Genomic DNA, 20,084 nt, shown 5'->3' with positions numbered 1-20,084 from the left:
ATATTGTATATAATTTTACATACACACATATATGTGTGTGTAAAATAATTTATATAAATATAAATTATTCTACAATTTATCTGTCCAGTTATTCACTTTTAAGTCCATAAGTTCAGTTATACTCTGTCTAGGCACTGCTGCTGCTTTTTTTCACACCAGTGTCTTCCAAGCTTCTATCTTTCTATTTGGTTTATCCATTCCAACCTCATATCATATATAGGTTCACTGTGCTCATTACCACTTGTTCCTTCTCTGCCATTTCTCAACCGAGGCCATATGGTCCACAGCCACCTATGGACCTTCAGCAGCCCATCCCCCAAAAGCTGCTATCTTGTCTCTTCTGGGCTCTTATATGTAAATGTACCACCCTTAAATCTTTTCTATTTCTCTGTCAAATATGGGAAGAACTAATTATTTTTTAAAGAAAATCCCTCAGTTCTTATATGTGGGAGGAAAGGTAATTACTCTTTGGAATGTACATATATGTAATTTCTGTTCTGAAAGCATTTCAGGATGACTACAAGGCAAAGTCAAAGAACATCAATCCTACTATTGTTTGACACGAGAGGTATTTTCACTTTTAAATTTTGCATTATAAACTACACATTTGTTAAATATGCAGAGTCCACATAGCTAAAGTCTACCTATCCTCTCAATTATTCCAAATGTTTGAAGACCCGTATCATAGAAGTTCTATGATGACTAACACATAAATGGTAATTATTACAGAGCCTGAAAGACAGAAACCATTCAGAGTGCATTGTTATTATCAGTAGTAGGGAGTGGTGGATTTGGTGATGTTGGCGTTGCTCATAGCGGTGGTAGTAGTGATGATTTTGTTGTTATTAAAATAAGAAAATCAAGGAAACATTTTTTGAATAGAGATTCATTAGATAAGTATACATAGCTCCACTCACAACATCTCACTCAATCCAGGTGCCATTGTGACATAAAAAAGAAAATGAAAGCCATGTTAGTTGATATTCACATACTAATTAGTAAACCTAGTTTCCCAAGAGTTATTTCCATACTAACATCTAGATTTTTGAGACTTATGGAAAATTTTAAATGTTTATGAAATAGACATGACCTCAGTAGTACTCCTTTAGTGTTACTGACCGATCATGGTTTTACTGTGGAAATCAAAAGAGATCTAAGAATATTGAAATTGAAGAAGTACAAGCAAGATTTGAATATAAACTACCATATCCTAATTGAGTTACATTTTTATTTCCTTTTCATTGTGTTCCTAGATCAGCAGGTCCTGCTTATTCATTTCCTAGTGTTACATTTTACCTCGTTCATTAGCTGCACTTTTTGAAGATTTTGTTCATTGATAAAAACATTTCTAATAGTATTGAGGGAATATTCCTTTCCTCAAAATCTGCACTTGACACTGAGTAAGCCTAATTAAGATTAACTTTTATATCATAGAAAATAATAGCATTTGATAAAATATATAGTACACACTTTCAAATAACTTATTTTCCTCCTGTATTACCAGGAAGTGAGAAATTGAATTGTTGTAGTAGACATATTTATTAGACAAAAGTTCAGCCAGATTAATTCATATCTCCACCACAGTACATTATGTTACCCATCTAGAATTTCTCACAGAAACAAACAAAAGTTATTATTGTTTTAGACAGGTAAAGGAATTTCAGGTGGAACTGATGAAGTGACTTTCACTGTGAATAATCCAACCCCATTTAATGAGATACATATATAAATAATATTTATTTACATATATTTAAAATGTATTTAAAATTTTATTGGTAGAGGTGCAAAATATATAACTCATTTAGTTTTTATATATAACACATCAACTCTAAAATGAGTGATAAATAAATTAACTTTTATCCTGACAATGTACTAAGCAACAACAACTACTCTCATATTGAGAATTCATGTTTGCAGATATTGTAGAGGGACAGAAAAGGGGTGCACTATGCTATCTTATTCTCTTACCAAGCCAGATAATTCAATTTCTGCTGGAGAAACCATACCTAGGCATAAAAATCTGCCTTACACATTCTGATGCAAACCCAGCTAAAAGTTCCGGAATGAATGGTTCTAAAAGGTAACAGACTCCCCAAACAACAATGTAGGAATGCAATCATAGCTATACCAACATTTGGTGAAATTTCCTAAAACTACAAACTGATGGACATGATAAAAGCTAAATCTCTCAATAATTACATGAGGGAAATATCTGCACAAACATAGCTGAATGCTTGTAAACAACAAAGTATGTGTATTTATGATTTTACTCCCTTTTACCCTAGGAAATTACTATGAAATTTATAAAATGTCATAAAATATAACACAAAATAATATAATTCACTTTCATTAGTATAAATGTTTGCTCACCCACTTCTTGAAGAAAATTATCAATATTTTGAAGAAAAAATTCAGAGTACAATGAAATGAAATTACAATGTTGCTCAAGTGCCTCCAATAAATTAACAAAGAACTGAACTAATGAAGCAGATATCCTTAGCTGATGAAAACATTTATTACATTCCTCATTTAGCCTCACAGACTTAAATAAATATTAAAATGTTTAAATATCTGAAAACAGAATTTACAGTTGGAGATTGATTTAAATATTTGTTAGGTTTGCTAAATAAGTAAATAAATACAAAGAAGAGAAAGAACAGACAAAAGAATAAAATAAAGAGAAAAAATTCTAAAACAAAATAAGGGAAAACTAGAAAAGAAAGAAAACAAGAAAAAAACAAAATTATTAACATTAAAAGGAGAGTTTAAAATGTGTCTTTCACTCAGATATAAAGCACAAGATAACAAATTTATTTATTTATTTATTTATTTAGACTTACATTTTAGGTTCAGGGATATATATGCAGGTTTGTTATGTAGATAAATTGTGTTTCATAGGTGTTTGTGGTACAGAGTATTTTGTTATCCAGGTAATCAGCATAGTACCCAATAGGTTGTTTTTTGATACTCAAGCTCCTCTCACCCTCCATCCTCAGGTAAGCCTGTGTGTCTGTTGTTACCTTCTTTATGTCCATGTGTACTTAATGTTTAGCTCCCACTTATAGCTGAGAGCATACACTACTTGGTTTTCTGTTCCTGCATTAATTTGCACAGGATAAAGGCCTTTAGCTCCATTCATGTCACCGCAAAGGACATGAACTCATTTTATATTTATGACTTCATAGTATTCCATGGTGAACATGTACTGTATTTTCTTTATACAGTCTACAATTGATGGCCATTTAATTTGATTCCATATCTTGGCTGTTGTGTATGACAGAGGAATGAACATAGGTGTGCATGCATCTTTACGGTAGAATGATTCATATTTCTTTGGGTAAAATCCTGTTAATGGAATTGCTGAATTGAATGCTAGTTCTGTTTTATATTTTTTGAGAAACTGCCAAACTGCTTTTCACAGTGTCTGAACTAATTTACATTCCTACCAACAGTGTATAAGCATTCTATTTCTCTGCAACCTCACCAGCAACTGTTATTTTTTGACTTTTTAATAATAGTCATTCTGACTGGTCTGATGTAATGTCTCATTGCAGGTTTGATTTGCATTTTTCTTGGATGATTAGTAATGTTGATAATTTTTTCATCTTCTTGTTGGCTTCAGCATATGTTCTGAAAAGTGTCTGTGGATGTTCCTGGCCCAGTTTTAATGGAGTTGTCAGCTTTTTGATTGTTAATTTAGTTGCTTATAGATTCTGGATATTAGATATTTGTTTGATGCATACTTAAATTTTTTTTTTAATTCTGTAGGTTTTCTGTTTACTCTGTTGTTAGCTGCTTTTGTTTTACAGGAGTTCTTAGTTTATTAGGTCCCATTCCTCAGTTTTTGTTTTTCTTACAATTGTTTTTGGTATCTTTGTCATGAAATCTTTGCCCATTCCAAATGGCAGTTCTTCAGTTTTCTTCAATGGTTTTGTAGTTTTAGGTTTTACAATTAAGTATTTAATCCATCTTGAGATTATTTTTTATACAGTATAAAGAAAGGGTCTACTTTCAACCTTCTGCATGTGGTTAGCCAGTTATCCCAGCACCCTTTATTGAACAGGGAATCCTTTTTCTATTGCTTGTTTTTGTCAACAGTATAGAATATTAGGTGGTTGTAGATGTGTGGCTTCATTTCTGGGCTTTCCATTGTGTTCCATTGGTCTCTACGTGTGTCTTTGTACCAGTACTATGCTACTTTGGCTACTGTAGCCTTATAGTATAGCTTGAATCCCAGTAATATGAGACCTCCAGCCTTGTTCTCTTTTTCTTTTTGCTGAGAATTGCTTTGCTTTGGTTATTTAGGCTTCCTTTTCTCTATATGAATTTTAGAATAGGTTTTTCTAATTAAAAAATGAGATTGATACTTTAATAGAACAGCATTGAATCTATCAATTGTTTTGAGCAGTATGGCCATTTTAACAATATTGATTCTTTCTATCCATGGGGATTAAATGATTTTGTATTTGTTTATGTCATTCCTGATTTCTTTCAGTAGTTTTTTAAAATAATTCTCATTGTAAGGATGTGTCACATCCTTGGTTAGCTATATTTCTAGGTGTATTTTTTTCTTTATGGTTATTGTGAGTGGGATGGGATTCTTGAGTTAGCTATGAGCTTGGATGTTGTTGGTGCATAAAAATGCTACTGATTTTCGTAGAAAAATTTTATATCTTGAAACACTGCTAAAAGCCTTTGCAAATTTAGGAGCTTTGGGGAAGAAACCATGGGGTTTTATCTTAATCAAATCATACTAACTACAAACAGAGATAGTTTAATGTATGCTGAGAGAGCTTCTTAAAATTATTATTATACTTTAAGTTCTGGGATGCATGTGCAGAACATGCAGGTTTGTTACCTAGGTATACACATTCCATGGTGGTTTGCTGCACCTATCAACTCATCATCTATGTTGGGTATTTCTCCTAATTCTATCCCTCCCTTAGCTCCTAGTGTGATGTTCCCCTCCCTTTGTCCGCATGTTCTCACTGCTCAACCCCCTTGTAGTATAGTTCGAAGTCAAGTAGTGTGATTTGAACTCTAGTGTAGCCTCTAGATTTGTTCTTTTTGCTTAGGATTGCTTTGGCTAGACAGGCCCTTTTTGATTCCTGGTCCTCAGCAGCTCCTGCAGAAGGAGTGACTTGAATAAGGAAGTTGGCCAGTTCAGTTTTCTGCATATGGCTAGCCGGTTTTCCCAACACCATTTATTAAACAGGAAATCCTTCCCCATTGTTTATTTTTGTCAGGTTTGGCAAATATCAGATGGTTGTAGATGAGTGGTGTTATTTCTGAGGCCTCTGTTCTGTGTCATTGGTCATATCTGTTTTGGTACCGGTACCATGTCATTGGTCATATCTGTTTTGGTACCGGTACAAGGATACTATTGCCTTGTATAGTTTGAAGTTAAGGAGCATGATGCCTTCAGCTTTGTTCTTTTTGCTTAGTATTGGCTTAGATATAAAGGCTCTTGTTTGGTTCCATGTGAAATTTAAAGTAGTTTTTTTCTAAGTCTGTGAAGAAAGTCAATGGTAGGTTGATGGGGATAACATTGAATCCATATGAAGTTTAAAGTAGTTTTCTCTAATTCTGTGAAGAAAGTCAAAAGTAGCTTGATGGGAATAGCATTGAATCTGGGTATTACTTTGGGAAGCATGGCCATTTTCACAATATTTATTCATCCTATCCATGAGCATGGAATGTTTTTCCATTTGTTTGTGTCCTATCTTATTTCCTTGAGCAGTGGTTTGTAGTTCGCTTGAAGCAGTCCTTCACATCCCTTGTAAGTTGTATTCCTAGGTATTTTATTCTCTAACATCATAAATAATGGGAAGAAACTAGAAGATTACCTACTAAGATTAGAATAAGAACTCTTTATTTTTGGGAGAAAATAAGAGAAGAGAACAAAAGTCACTGCCTGCTGATTCAGAGAAATCTCTTAGATTTTGTACAAGACCAACAAGATGATAACTCTATGAGTCTGCAAGACCCACAGCATTACTGGGCTTGAGGTGCCTCCTAAAGCAGACACAGCTTAGATTAATACATCCAAGTGCTTTCAAATATCTGGAAAGCCTTTCAAGGAAAAAACTGCTACAAATAAGCCCAAAACGATCACAGATAAAGATCACAATAAATACCTGACTTTTAAATTCCAGACTCCTAATTACATCTATTAGTATCAACAACATCCAGGAAAACATGAACTTGCCAAATGAACTAAATAAGTCACCAGGGACCACTCTTGGAAAAACAGACATATAACCTTTCAGACAGAGAATTCAAAATAGCTGTGTTGAGGAAACTAAAGGAGATAAAAATTAATACAGAAAAGGTGTTTATAATTTTACCAGACAAATCTAAAAAAGAAATCAATATAATTCAAAAGAATAAATTAGAAATTCCAGAGCTAAAAAAAATGTAATTAGAATACTGAAGAATGTATCAAAGTCATTCACAGCAGAATAGATCAAGCAGAAGAAAGAATTATTGAGCTTGAAGACAGGCTATTTGAAAATACACAGTCAGAGGAGACAAAAGAAAAAAGGATGAAAAACAATGAAGCATACCTACAACATAGAGAAAGCAACATCAAAATATTAAATCTAAGAGATTTTGTCCTTAAAGAGGAGGTACATAAAGAGATAGGAGTAGAAAGTTTATTCTACAGGATAGTAACACAGAATTCTCCAAACCTAGAAAAAGATATCAACATTCCAAGCACAACAGGTTTATACAACACTAAGAAGATTTAACCCAGAGGAACCTACAACAAGACATTTAAGAATCAAACTAACAAAGCCAAGGATAAGGAAAGGATCCTAAAAATAGTAAGAGAAAAGAAACATATAACAAACAATGGCGCTCCAATATGCCTGGCAGCAGGCTTTTCGGTGGAAACCTTACAGACGGCCAGGAAAAAGTGCCATGACATATTTATAGAGCTGAAGGAAAAAAAACTTATCCTGAAAAAGTGTACCTCATGAAAATATCCTTCAAGTATGAAGAAAATAAGGACTTTTCCAGACAAAAAACTGAGGAACTCCATCAATATCAAAGCAGAACTACAAGAAATACTAAAGGGAATAATTCAATGAGAAAGAAAATGACATTCATGAGAAAAAAACTATCACTAAAGGTATAAAACTCACTGGTAATAGTAGGTACACAGAAAAATACAGAATATTATAATAGTGTAACTGTAATGTGTAAACTGTTAAGTAAGTAAACAATAAGCAAATCAAAAATAGTAACTACAAGAACTTTCAAGACATAGTACAATAAAATATAAATAGATACAACAAAAAGTTAAAAGCAAGGAGAAATAGTTAAGGTGACTTTTAATTTGTCTCTTTTTTTTGCTTATTTGTTTATCTTGTATGTAAATAGAGTTAAGTTGCTATCAGGTTAAAATAATGGGTTATAAGATAGTATTTCCAAGCCTCATGGCAATCTTAAACCAAAAAACATACAATGTATACACAAAAATTAAAGAACATTTAAAAAGCAAGAAGCTATATTGTGTCACCAGAGAAAAGTATCTTCATTGGAAGAAGGCATGAATATAAGAAAGAAAGCAGTAAGAGAACACCACAAGAGAACTAGAAAACAAATAACAAAACGGCAGGAGTAAGACCTTACTAATCAACAATAATATTGAATGTAAAAGGACTAAACTCTATAATCAAAAGATGTAAACTAGCTGAGATGAAAAAGCAAGGTCCATTGATCTGTGGCCTATAGAAACATACTTCACCTACAAAGATGCACATACATTGAAAATAAAAAATGAAAAAAGATATCCTATGTCAATGGAAACCAAGAAAGAATAGAAGTTGCTATATATGTGTCTGATATTAAAAATTTCAAGATAAAAACTAAAAGAAAAAATCACTATATAATGATAGAGGGGTCCACTTGGTAAGAGGTTATAATTTTATTAATATAATATGCTATTACAATATAATTTAAAATATATATGTACCCAACAAGATATAATTTTGTTAATATATTTAAATTATGATATAATTTTAAATACATATGCACCCAACATCCAACACTATAGCACCCAGGTATATAAAGAAAATGTTAGAGCTAAAGAGAGAGGCAGACCCAAATACAATATTATCTGGAGATTTCCAACACCCCACTTTCAACATTGGACAGCTCTTCCAGACAGAAAATCAACAAAGAAACATGAGACTTAATCTACACTATAGACCAAATGGATCGAATATATATTTACAAAACAGTTCATCTAAGAGCTTCAGAGAAACACATTGTTTTCCTCAGCACATGGATTATTCTCAAGAATAAGCCATATGTTAAGTCACAAATAATGACTTAAAACATTCAAAAAATTGAGATAATATCAAGCGTCTTCCTTGACCACAATGATATAAAACTAAAAATTAGTAAGAAGAGGAATTGTGGAAACTATAAAAATACATAGATATTAAACAATATGCTCCCGAATGACCAGTGGGTCAATGAAGAAATTAAGAAAAAAAAATGAAAAATTTCTTGAATCAGTTGATAATAAAAACACAACAGACCAAAACTGATGGGATACAGCAAAAGTAGTAGTAAAAGGGAGATTTATACCTATAAGTGCCTACATCAAAAATGAGAGAAAACTTCAAATAAACAATGTAATGATTCATCTTAAAGGACAAGAAAAGAAAGAGCAAACAATACCCAAAATTAGTAGAGGAAAAGAAATAATAAAGATCAGAACATAAATAAATGAATTTGAAATGAAAAATTCAATCCAAAGGTCAATGAAACAAAAAGTGTGTTTTTTGGAAGTTAAATAAAATTGACAAATTTTAACCAGATTAACTACATAAAAAGAAAGAAGATATAAATAAATAAAATTAGAATTAAAAATTAGACATTTCAATTTAAAATGTTTTAAATTAAAAATTAAAAACTGATCCTGCAGAAATTCAAAGGGTGATTAGTGGCAACTATGAGCAATTACATGACAATAAATTGGAAAATCTAGAAGAAATGAACAAATTTCTAGATACATGCAATATACCAAGATTGAACCAGGAAGAAATGAAAAACCTGAACAGAACAATAACAAATAATTAGATTGAGGCTATAACAAAAAACCTCCCACAAAGAAAAGTCCAGGACCTGATGGCTTCACTGCTAAATTCTATCAAACATTTAAGAACTAATATCATTTCTATTCAAACTATTCCAAAAAAGAGAAGAGGAGGAAATATTTCTAAACTAATTCTACAAGGCCAATATTACCTTGATACTAAAACCAGACAGACACACCAAAAAATGAAAACTATGAACCAAGATCTCTGATTACTATTGATGCAAACATCCTCAACAAAATAGCAAACTTAATTCAACAATACATTAGAAAGATCATTAATCATGAACAAGTGGGATTTATCCCTGGGACACAAGGAAGTTTCAACATAGGCAAGTCAATCAATATGATACATGATATCAACAGAATGAAGGATAATAACAATATAATCATATCAATTAATGTTTAAAAAGCATTTAGTATAATTCAATGTCCCTCACTGAAAAAACTCTGGAAAACTTGAGGGTAGATGAAATATACCTCAATATAATAAAAACCATATATGACAGATCAATAGCTATGATTATACTGAATGTAGGAAGGTTGAAAGCATTTCTTCAAAGATCTGGAAATATAACAACGACGTCCACTGTCACCACTTTTATTCAACATACTACTGGAGATCTTAGTGAGAGCAATCAGAGAAGAGAAAGATATAAAGGGCATTCAAATTGGAGGACAACAAGTCAAATTATTCTTGTTTGCAGAGGATGTGATCTTCTATTTGGAATATCCTAAAGACTCTACAAGAAAAAATATTAGGACTGATAAACATATTCAATAAATGCTGAGGATACAAAATCAACATACAAAAATTAGTAGCATTTCTATCTGCCAATAGTGAACAATATGAAAGAGAAATTAAAAGTTAATCCCATTTACAAGAGTCATACATAAAGTTAAATACCTAGTGCTTAACAAAAGAAGTGAAAGATCTCTATAGTGAAAAATGTAAAACACTACTGAAAAAAAATTGAAGAGGATACCAACAAATGGAAAAATATTTAATGTTCACAGACTGGAAGAGTCAATATTGTTAAAATGTCCATACTCCTGAGAGTAATTTACAGATTTAATGCAATCCTTACAAAAATAGCAATGACATTATTCACAGAAATAGAAAAAACAATCCTGAAATATATATGATATACAAAAGACTCAAAATAATCAAAGTTTTTCTGAGCAAACAGAGCAAACCTGAAGGAAAAATATTACCAGACTTCAAATTATACTACAGAGCTACAGTAACCAAAATAGCATGGTACTTGCATAAAAACAGAAGCATAGACTAATGAAATAGAATAGATAACCCACAAAAAAAAATCCACACACTTATAGTGAACTGATTTTTGACAAATGTACCAATAATATACACTGAGAAAAAGCATCTTCAATAAATGATATTGGGAAAACGGAATATTCAAATGCAGAAGAATGAAAGTAAACATCTATTTCTCAGCATAATCCAAAATCAAATAAAAACGAATTAAAGACTTAAATCTACAATATCAAACTATGAAATTACTAAGAGAAAATATTTTAAAAATCCTTCAGGACATTGATCTGGACCAAAATTTTTTTAGCAATACCCTATAAACACAGGCAACCTAAGTAAAGATGGACAAATTGGATCACATAAAGTTAAAAAGCTTCTGCACAGCAAAGGACACAATCAATAAATTGAAGAGAAAACCCACAGAATGGGAAAAAATATTTGCAAACTACTCATCTGACAAAAAATTAATAACCAGAATACATAGGGTGCTCAAACAGCTCTATAGCAAAATCTAATAATCCAATCAAAAGATGGGCAAAAGATATGAATATACGTTTTTCATAAGAAGATATACAAGAGGCAAAAAGGCCTATGAAAGGTGCTCAACTCTGTTAGGGGACAGAGTGCCTCCTCAAGTGGGTCCCTGACCCCCACACCTCCTGACTGGGAGACAATTCCCAGCAGGGGTCAATAGACACCTCATACATGAGATCTCCAGCTGATATCTGGCAGGTTCCCTCTGGTATGAAGCTTCCAGAGAAAGGAGCAAGCAGCAATCTTTGCTGTTCTCCTGCTTCTGCTGGTGATACACAGGCACACAGTCTGGGATGGACCTCCAGCAAACTCTAGCAGACCTGCAGAAGAAGAATCTGCCTGTTAGAAGAAAAACTAACAAACACAAAGGAATAGCATCAATATCAACAAAAAGGACACATACACAAAAACCCCATCCAAAGATCATCAGCATTAAAAACCAAAAGTAGATAAATCCACAAAGGTGAGGAAAACCCAGTGCAAAAATGCTGAAAATTCCTAAAACCAGAATGTCTCTTCTCCTGAAAAGGATCACAACTCTTCAACAGCAAGGGAACAAAAAGGAACAGAGAATGAGTTTGACTAATTGACAGAAGTAGGCTTCAGAAGGTGGGCAATAACAAACTCTTCCAAGCTAAAGGAACATAGTCTAACCCAGTGCAAGTAAGCTAAGAGTCTTGATAAAAGGTTACAGACACTGCTAACTAAATACCCAGTTTAGAGAGGAACATAAATGACTTGACAGAGCTAAAAAACACAGCACAAGAACTTCATGAAGCAAACATAATATCAATAGATAAATTAAACAAGTGGAAGAAAGGATATCAGAGACTGAAGATCAACTTAATGAAATAAAGCATGAAGGCAAGATTATAGAAAAAAAGAATGAAAAGGAATGAACAAAGCCTCCAAGAAATATGCTACTATGAGAAAAGATCAAACCTATGCTTGATTAGTGTACCTGAAAGTGAAAGGGAGAATGGAATTAAATTGGAAAACACACTTCAAGATATTATTCAGGAGAACTTGCTCAAACTAGCAAGACAGGCCAATATTGAAATTTTGGAAATACAGAGAAAACCACTAAGATAATCCTTGAGAAGAGCAACCCCAAGACACATAATCATCTGATTCACCAAGGGTGCAATGAAGGAAAAAATATTAAGGGCAACCAGACAGAAAGGTCAGGTTACCACAAAGGGAAGCCCATCAGATTAACAGCACATCTCTCAGAAGAAATCCTACATACCAGAAGTGGGGGCCAATATTCAACATTCTTAAAGAAAAGAACGTTCAACCCAGAATTTCATATCCAGACAAACTAAGCTTCATAAGTGAAAGAGAAATAAAATCCTTTACATACAAGCAAATGCTGAGGGATTCTGTCATCACCAGGCCTGCCTTATAAGATCTCCTTAAGAAACCACTAAATATGAAAAGAAAAAACTGGTATCAGCCACTGCAAAAACATACCAAAATGTAAATACCATCAATGCTGCATCAACTAATGTGCAAAATAACCAGCTAGCATCATTAAAACAAGATAAAACTCACACATAATAACCTTAAATGTAAATGAGTTAAATGGCCCAATGCAATGTCTGGCAAATTGGATAGTCAGGACCCATTGGTGTGCTGTATTCAGAAGACTCATCTCAGGTGCAAAGACACATATAAGATTAAAATAAAGGGATGGAGGAATATTTACCAAGCAAATGCAAAGGAAAAAAAAAAGCAGGGATTCCAATCTATTCTCTGATAAAACAGACTTTAAAACAATAAAAATCATAAAAGACAAAGAAGGGCATTACATAATGGTAAAGGAAGAGCAAACTATCTTAAATATAGATACACCCAATACAGGAGCACCCAGACTCCCAAAGCAAGTTCTTAGAGTCCTGCAAAGTTCAAAGATACCTACATATATATATGCACCCAATACACACCCAAACTCATAAAACAAGTTCTTAGAGACCTACTTAAAGTCCTATACAATAATACTGGTAGCTTTTAACAACCCACAGTCAATATTGGACAGATCAATGGGACAGAAAATTAACAAGGATATTCAGGACATGAACTCAGCTCTGGACCAACCAGATCTAATAGACATCTACAGAACTCTCCACCCCAAATCAACAGAATATACATGTTACTAAGCACCAAATAGAACTTATTCTAATATTTACCACATAATTGGAAGTAAAACAATCCTTAGTAAATGCAAAAGAACAGAAGTTATAACAGTCTCTCAGACCACAGTCCAATCAAATTAGAACTCAGAATTAAGAAACTCACTCAAAACCACACAACTACATGGAAATGGAACAACCTGCTCCTGAATGACTACTGGTACATAACAAAATAAAGGCAGAAATAAATACGTTTTTTGAAACCAATGAGAACAAAGACACAATGTATCAGAAACTCTGGGACACAGCTAAAGCAGTGTTTAGAGAGAAATATGTAGTTCTGTATGCCCACAGGAGACACCAGGAAAGATCTAAAATCTACACATTACCATTGCAATTAAAAGAACTAGAGAAGTGAGAGCAAATACATACAAAAGCTGGCAGAAGACAAAAAATAACTAAAATCAGAGCAGAACTGAAGGAGACAGAGACATGAAAAACCCTTGAAAAATCAATGAATCCAGGAGCCGTTTTAAAAAAAAAAACATCAACAAAATAGACTGCTAGCCACATTAATAAAAGGAAAAAGAGAGAGAGAGAGAAGAATAAAATAGACACAATCAAAATTATGAAGGGGATATCACCACTGATTCCCCAGAAATACAAACTACCATCAGAGAATACTATAAACACCTCTACGCAAATAAACCAGAAAAATCTATGAAAAAATGGATAAATTCCTGAATAAATATACCCTACCAAGGCTAAACCAGGAAGAATTTGAATCTCTGAATAGATCAATAACAAGTTCTGAAATTGAGGTAGTAATTAATAGCCTACCAACCAAAAAAAAAGCCCAGGACCAGATGGATTCACAGCCAAATTCTACCAGAGGTACAAAGAGGAGCTGGTACCATTACTTTTGAAACTATTCCAAACAATAGAGAAAGAGGGACTTCTCCCTAAATCATTTTATGAGTCCAGTATCATCCTGATTCAAAAACCTGTCAGAGACACAACAACAACAACAAAAAAAATTTCAGGCCAGTATCAGCTGAACATTGCTGAAAAAAAAAAAAAAAAAAAACCTCAATAAAATACTAGCAAATCATATCCAGCAGCACGTCAAAGAGCCTATCCACTGTGATCAAGTTGACTTCATCCCTGAGATGCAAGTCTGGTTAAAATTACACAAATCCATAAACGGAATCCATCACATAAACAGTACAAATGAGAAAAACCAGAAAACCTAGAAAAAATAGATACATTCTTGAACACATATATCCTCCCAAGACTACTAACTACTCAATAGATGCAGAAAAGGCCTTCAATAAAATTCAACACACCTTCTTGTTAAACACACACAGTAAACTAGGTATTGATGGAATGTGTCTCAAAATAATAAGCCATTTATGACAAACCCACAGCCAATTGCATACTGAATTGGCAAAAGCTGGAAGCATTCCCTTTGAAAACTGTTCACTGGACAAGGATGCCTTCTCTCTCCACTCCTATTCAACATAGTACTAGAAGTTCTGGCCATGGCAGGCAAGAGAAAAAAAAAGGGGGTATTCCAATGGGAAGAGAGAAAGTCAAATTGTCTCTGTTTGCAGATGACATGATTGTGTATTTAGAAATCCCCAGCGACTCAGCCCAAAAACTTCTTAAACTGATAAGCAACTTCAGCAAAGTGTCAGGATCAATGTGCAAAAATCACAAGCATTCATATATATCAATAATAGAGAGCCAAATCATGACTGAGCTCCCATTCACAACTGCTACAAAGAGAATAACATACCTAGGAATACAACTTACAAGGGATGTAAAGGACCTCTTCAAAGATAATTACAAACTACTGCTCAAGAAAATAAGACAGCACATAAACAATGGAAAAATTGTTTTATGCTTTTTGGATAGGAAGAATCAATATCGTCAAAATGACCATACTGCCCACAGTAATTTATAAATGCAATGCTATCCCCAACAAGCCACCATTCACTTTCTTCACAGAAGTAGAATGAACTACTTTAAATTCATATAAAACCAAAAAGAATCCATATAGTCAAGACAATCATAAACAAAAAGAACAAAGCTGGGGGCATCATACTACCTGACTTCAAACTACACTGCAAGGTTACAGTAACCTAAACAGCATGGCACTGGTATCAAAACAGATATATAGACCAAAGGAACAGAACAGAGGCCTCAGAAATAACAACACACATCAACAACCATCTGATCTTTGACGTACCTGACAAAAACAAGCAGTGCGGAAAGTATTCCCTACATAATAGATGGTATACCATTTAGGACATAGGCATGGCCAAGGATTTCATGACTAAAACACCAAAAGCATTGGCAACAAAAGCAAAATTGACAAGTGTTGCTACACAGCAAAATAAACTAGTATCAGAGTCAACAGGCAACCTACAGAATGAGAGAAATTTTTTGCAATCTATTCATCTGACAAAGGGCTGATATTCAGAATGTACAAGGAACTTAAACAAATTTACAAGAGAAAGAAAACCCTATCAAAAAGTGGGCAAAGGATATAAATAGACACTTCTCAAAATAACTGTACATTTTAAAATAAGAGGTGTAATTGGATTTTTGCAACTCAATAGATAAATGTTTGAGGGAATGAATAATCCATTCTTCCTGATGTGCTTATTTCACATTACATGCCTGTAATGAAACAATTCATGTATGCCATAAATATGTATGCCTAATAAATACATATGAAAATTAAAAATTTTTTTTAAATTTTAAAAAAGAAGAGACAAGGTATACAAATTGGGAAAGAAAGTAAAACTGCCTTTGTTCACAGTTGACATAATTGGCTATGTAGCATATTCAGAATAACAGACACACACTCCTGGAAATAAGAAACAATTACATGAAGGTTGCAGGATATGAGGTTAATATACAAAATTTAATCTCTTTGTTACATACCAGTGATGAGTAATTGGAATATTAAGTTTAAAACACAATACAATTTACATTAACACCCCCAGAAATGAAATACTTAGGGGCTAAGACAAAAGAAATATGAAGAGAATCTATGTGAGAAAAACTACAAACTGTGATGAAAGAAATCAGACAGGAAGTCTCAATATTGACACAGTATCACATCTTCACTTGACCTATCATCACCATCAAAATGTCAGCAAGTTATTTTTTGAATATAAACAAATCAATTCTAATGTGTCTTGGTATTGACTCAAATGAGCTGAAAACTTTTGTCCACACAAAAACTTGCAGGCTTATAGCACTTTTATTTACAATTGCCAAAACTTGAAAGCAAGCAAGATTTCCTTTAATAGGTGAATAGATACATGAACTGTGGAACATCCTCATGATGGAATTTTATTTAGTGGTGAAAAGAAATGAGCTCTTAAGGCATGAGAAAATATGGAGGAAACTTTCACTCATTACCTAGTGAAAGAAATCAAATTGAAAAGGCTAAATTATACATGATTTCAACTACATCTCAGAAAGACAAATCTGTGAAGACAGAATAGACATCAGTGGTTGCCAGGGATTGTAGGGGAGGGAAGTATGAATAGGCAGAACATAGATTATTTTTAGTGTAGTGAAACTACTCTGAATAATATTACAGTGATGGTACATGTCATTATACATTTGTCAACACCCATAGACTGTAAAACACCAAGAATGAACCCCTTAATATAAACTGTGGACTTTGAGTGATAATGATGTATCAGGGTAAATTCATCAGTTGTTAACAAGTGTACCATTCTAGAAAAAGATGTTGACAGCAGGGTTAGCGGGTATAGAGGAACCCTGTGGTTTCTGCTCTATTAACTTTGGTATGAAGGTAAAACTGTTCAAAAAAAAAAAGTATGTGTGTGTGTGTGTGTGTGTGTGTGTGTGTGTGTGTGTAAATATACACATGTGTATATACAGTATCATCTAAATATATTCAAATATTTATGCTTATAGCATCATCATATGTATCATAATTATGGATATATGTATTCAGATGATAGTATATCTTGCCTATAGTATTCATAAAACACATTTAAAATTATTTAGATTTCAATCACTAATGAAAAGAAGTTATTTTAAAATAAACTAAAATCAAGAATTTCTTTATATACCTCTACTATCCAATGAGAAAATACAGGAGAAATGCATTTTATTTGTAGTAATACAAAAATACAAGACATCCAGTAATGAAGATCAAAAATGTGCAGAAATAATAAGATATACCTATAAAATTTATTAAATTATATAAAACAGCTACCTTAGTGCATATAGTCAAAAAGTAACAAGATGAAGTATTATGAGAATAATTTAAAATAATTTGTTCCTTAATTCATTCTAAAAATAAATAAAAGCACCAAGTTTTACTAAGAAACAAATTGATTGATTTGAACATTTTGAGAAAAATAAAAATTGAAAGATTTTTTTCTCAAACATTTAAATACAACATAAAATTAAATATTTTATAATAAATGCAGGAATAAATAAGAAATAAAGAAATTTCAGTGGTCAGTTTAATTATTGGTATTAATATGATACACAATAAAATATTATTTAAAACAGCAAGGGAAGGAAAATATACTTATATGGAAATATGTATTGAATAAAAAAAGCAGGATCACCTTACTATATTTTACCTAATATCAGAAGAAAGTAGAGATAAATATTAATAGAATAGATATATCTTCATATGAAGAAATGGCAAACTGGTTAATGATAAATTCATAGCTATGGCTATACAAGAATATAAAATTCTTGTATAATATGCCATAAATAAAATCAAAAGTAAACAAAAAAAATGAGAAATATATACTGACAGTTTTTAATATTCTTAATAAAAACAGGATGTCTATATAGAAGAAAAATGTTAAACATCCACATTTTAAAGTAGCAAAATAAGATGAACTGGCAATTCACAAAAAAGAAATACAATGATTAATAAACTTATGAAAAAGTATCTACAAACGATTAAAGGTGTGAAAATTTAATTACTAATGAGATTCCTCTTTTTATATGGTCATAATATTAAGGGTTACATACACACATACACACGTATGTATGTTTATGTGAGGGAAATTATACTGTCATAAACTGATAATCAGTGTGTAAAATAATGAAATTTTTTCTGAAAAATTATTTGGCAGTATCAATCAAAATACTTAAAAATAAGGTGCATTTACTTTGAACCAGCAAATAATAAATAATCATACATCTTTAGATTTATGGTAGTAAAAACTTACAGACAACCAAATTGTCCAAAAACAAATTGGTAAAATAAATTATATTAAATATAATAGGCTTCAAAAATATTTAATTATAGGAAATTATTCATGAACAACTGTAATTAAAAGAATGTTATAGAATAGTATATATAGCATACTCCCAACTTTATGCCTCCAAACTAGCAAAAATATACAAATGATTGTATATGGGAAGATATATACTCATACAGTAATAGTTGTCCTATATTTTAAGATTACATGTGGTTTTGTGTTTTGTGTTTTTGTAAAGTTTTCTATTTTGGAAAAATAGTGATTCAAATAATAAAATTTGAATTTTTACCTTGATTAAAAATAAAAAGTTAATCTGCCACAATGATTAGACTTATGGGGTAGTGTAACCCAATTAATAGTAAAATGTGAAACACAGTTTAACAGTCAATGAATGTTGTTTCAAAATTTTTGGTGCATTTAGAATGAAGTGTTAAAAAATCATAACTTTACTGATACCACTTTACACAATGGTATACAAAATTAGGACTGTTGAGCCCCCTTCTCCCGAAATGTAATTATTGCTAACTTTCTAATTATTTTAATTTGATAAATTCAAAAATTGTGAGAATGATATTCTAGGGCACTCACTAAAAGCATAAATGATTATCTTGATTATCATTATGGAGGACATTATTTCCCAAACCAGAGTTATACTAGGTCCTATGTTTCAGAGGCTGATACTTCAGATGAAGGTGAAAGAACACACTGGCATCTATAAATGTCAGCATAAAAGTGCTGAATAATAATATTTGTGTCCATCATTGTACTTCCCTGAAGGTGGGTGTTTATGAGAAGTGTCCAGAGGACATAAGTAAGGCATGGAATTGAACAACCCCCCATTGGTAACTTACATCCTGAAACAAGAGATTTGATTACCCTTATCATTATCCGCTTGCTGAAAAGAGCTCCCAAAGCTATTAGTGGTCATAAAATTACCCAGCTGTTTTTTAAATTCAACCATAGTATTTGACTCAGTGACCTCTTCGGTCAATGAATTTCACAGGTTGACTATACACATTCATAAGGCATTATTTACCTCAATTTGTTCTGAATTTACTACTCCTTATTTTTATCAAGTATCTCCTTGTCTTCATCTTATTATGGAACAAGGTTAAAAAAAAATATCCTTTGTAATTTTGAATGCTTCAGTCAAGGATTTTTCTAAAATACAGCAGATTTTAAATTTGTTTCTTAGGAAAATGAAAAGTCTAACTACATTTCATCTGTTCTCTATTAATGTTATTCTCAGTCTGATTTCTTATTATGTGGCTTTGAATTCAATACCTGTTGTACCTCATCATTCTACTTTTTCATATTATTAACAACAAAAGCATGACAATATAAATATACAATATTTTTTCAATAAAAAAATCCAAGTTCATAATGGCAAGAAAAGATTAAACTCACTAATACTGTGATTTTGTCTTAAATAAAGCATCTGTCTTGGTAAAACCAATACATTCAAAATACTTAAATTTCAAGCCAAGTGGAGCATATTTGACTAGTATACTGTTCAATAAGGGTATTTTTGGCATTATCTTTTACAGCAGATTCTTTCTGCTAGATTGTTCTGGACTGACTTGAATTCACAAAAATCAGATAAAGGGATAAGCTGATAATTTAGTCATGCGTTCCTATTGTAATTCAACCAAATAAATGATCTTGTGTTTTGCCACAACATTGTTCTTCATAAACCGGATGGATGTTTCTTAACACAACATTCAAAGATACACTATGCTCAGAGATACACA

The sequence above is a fragment of the Callithrix jacchus genome, chromosome 3 (assembly GCF_049354715.1).
Source record: "Callithrix jacchus isolate 240 chromosome 3, calJac240_pri, whole genome shotgun sequence".
Taxonomy (NCBI): Eukaryota; Metazoa; Chordata; class Mammalia; order Primates; family Cebidae; genus Callithrix; species Callithrix jacchus.
This window is presented reverse-complemented; position numbering follows the sequence as displayed.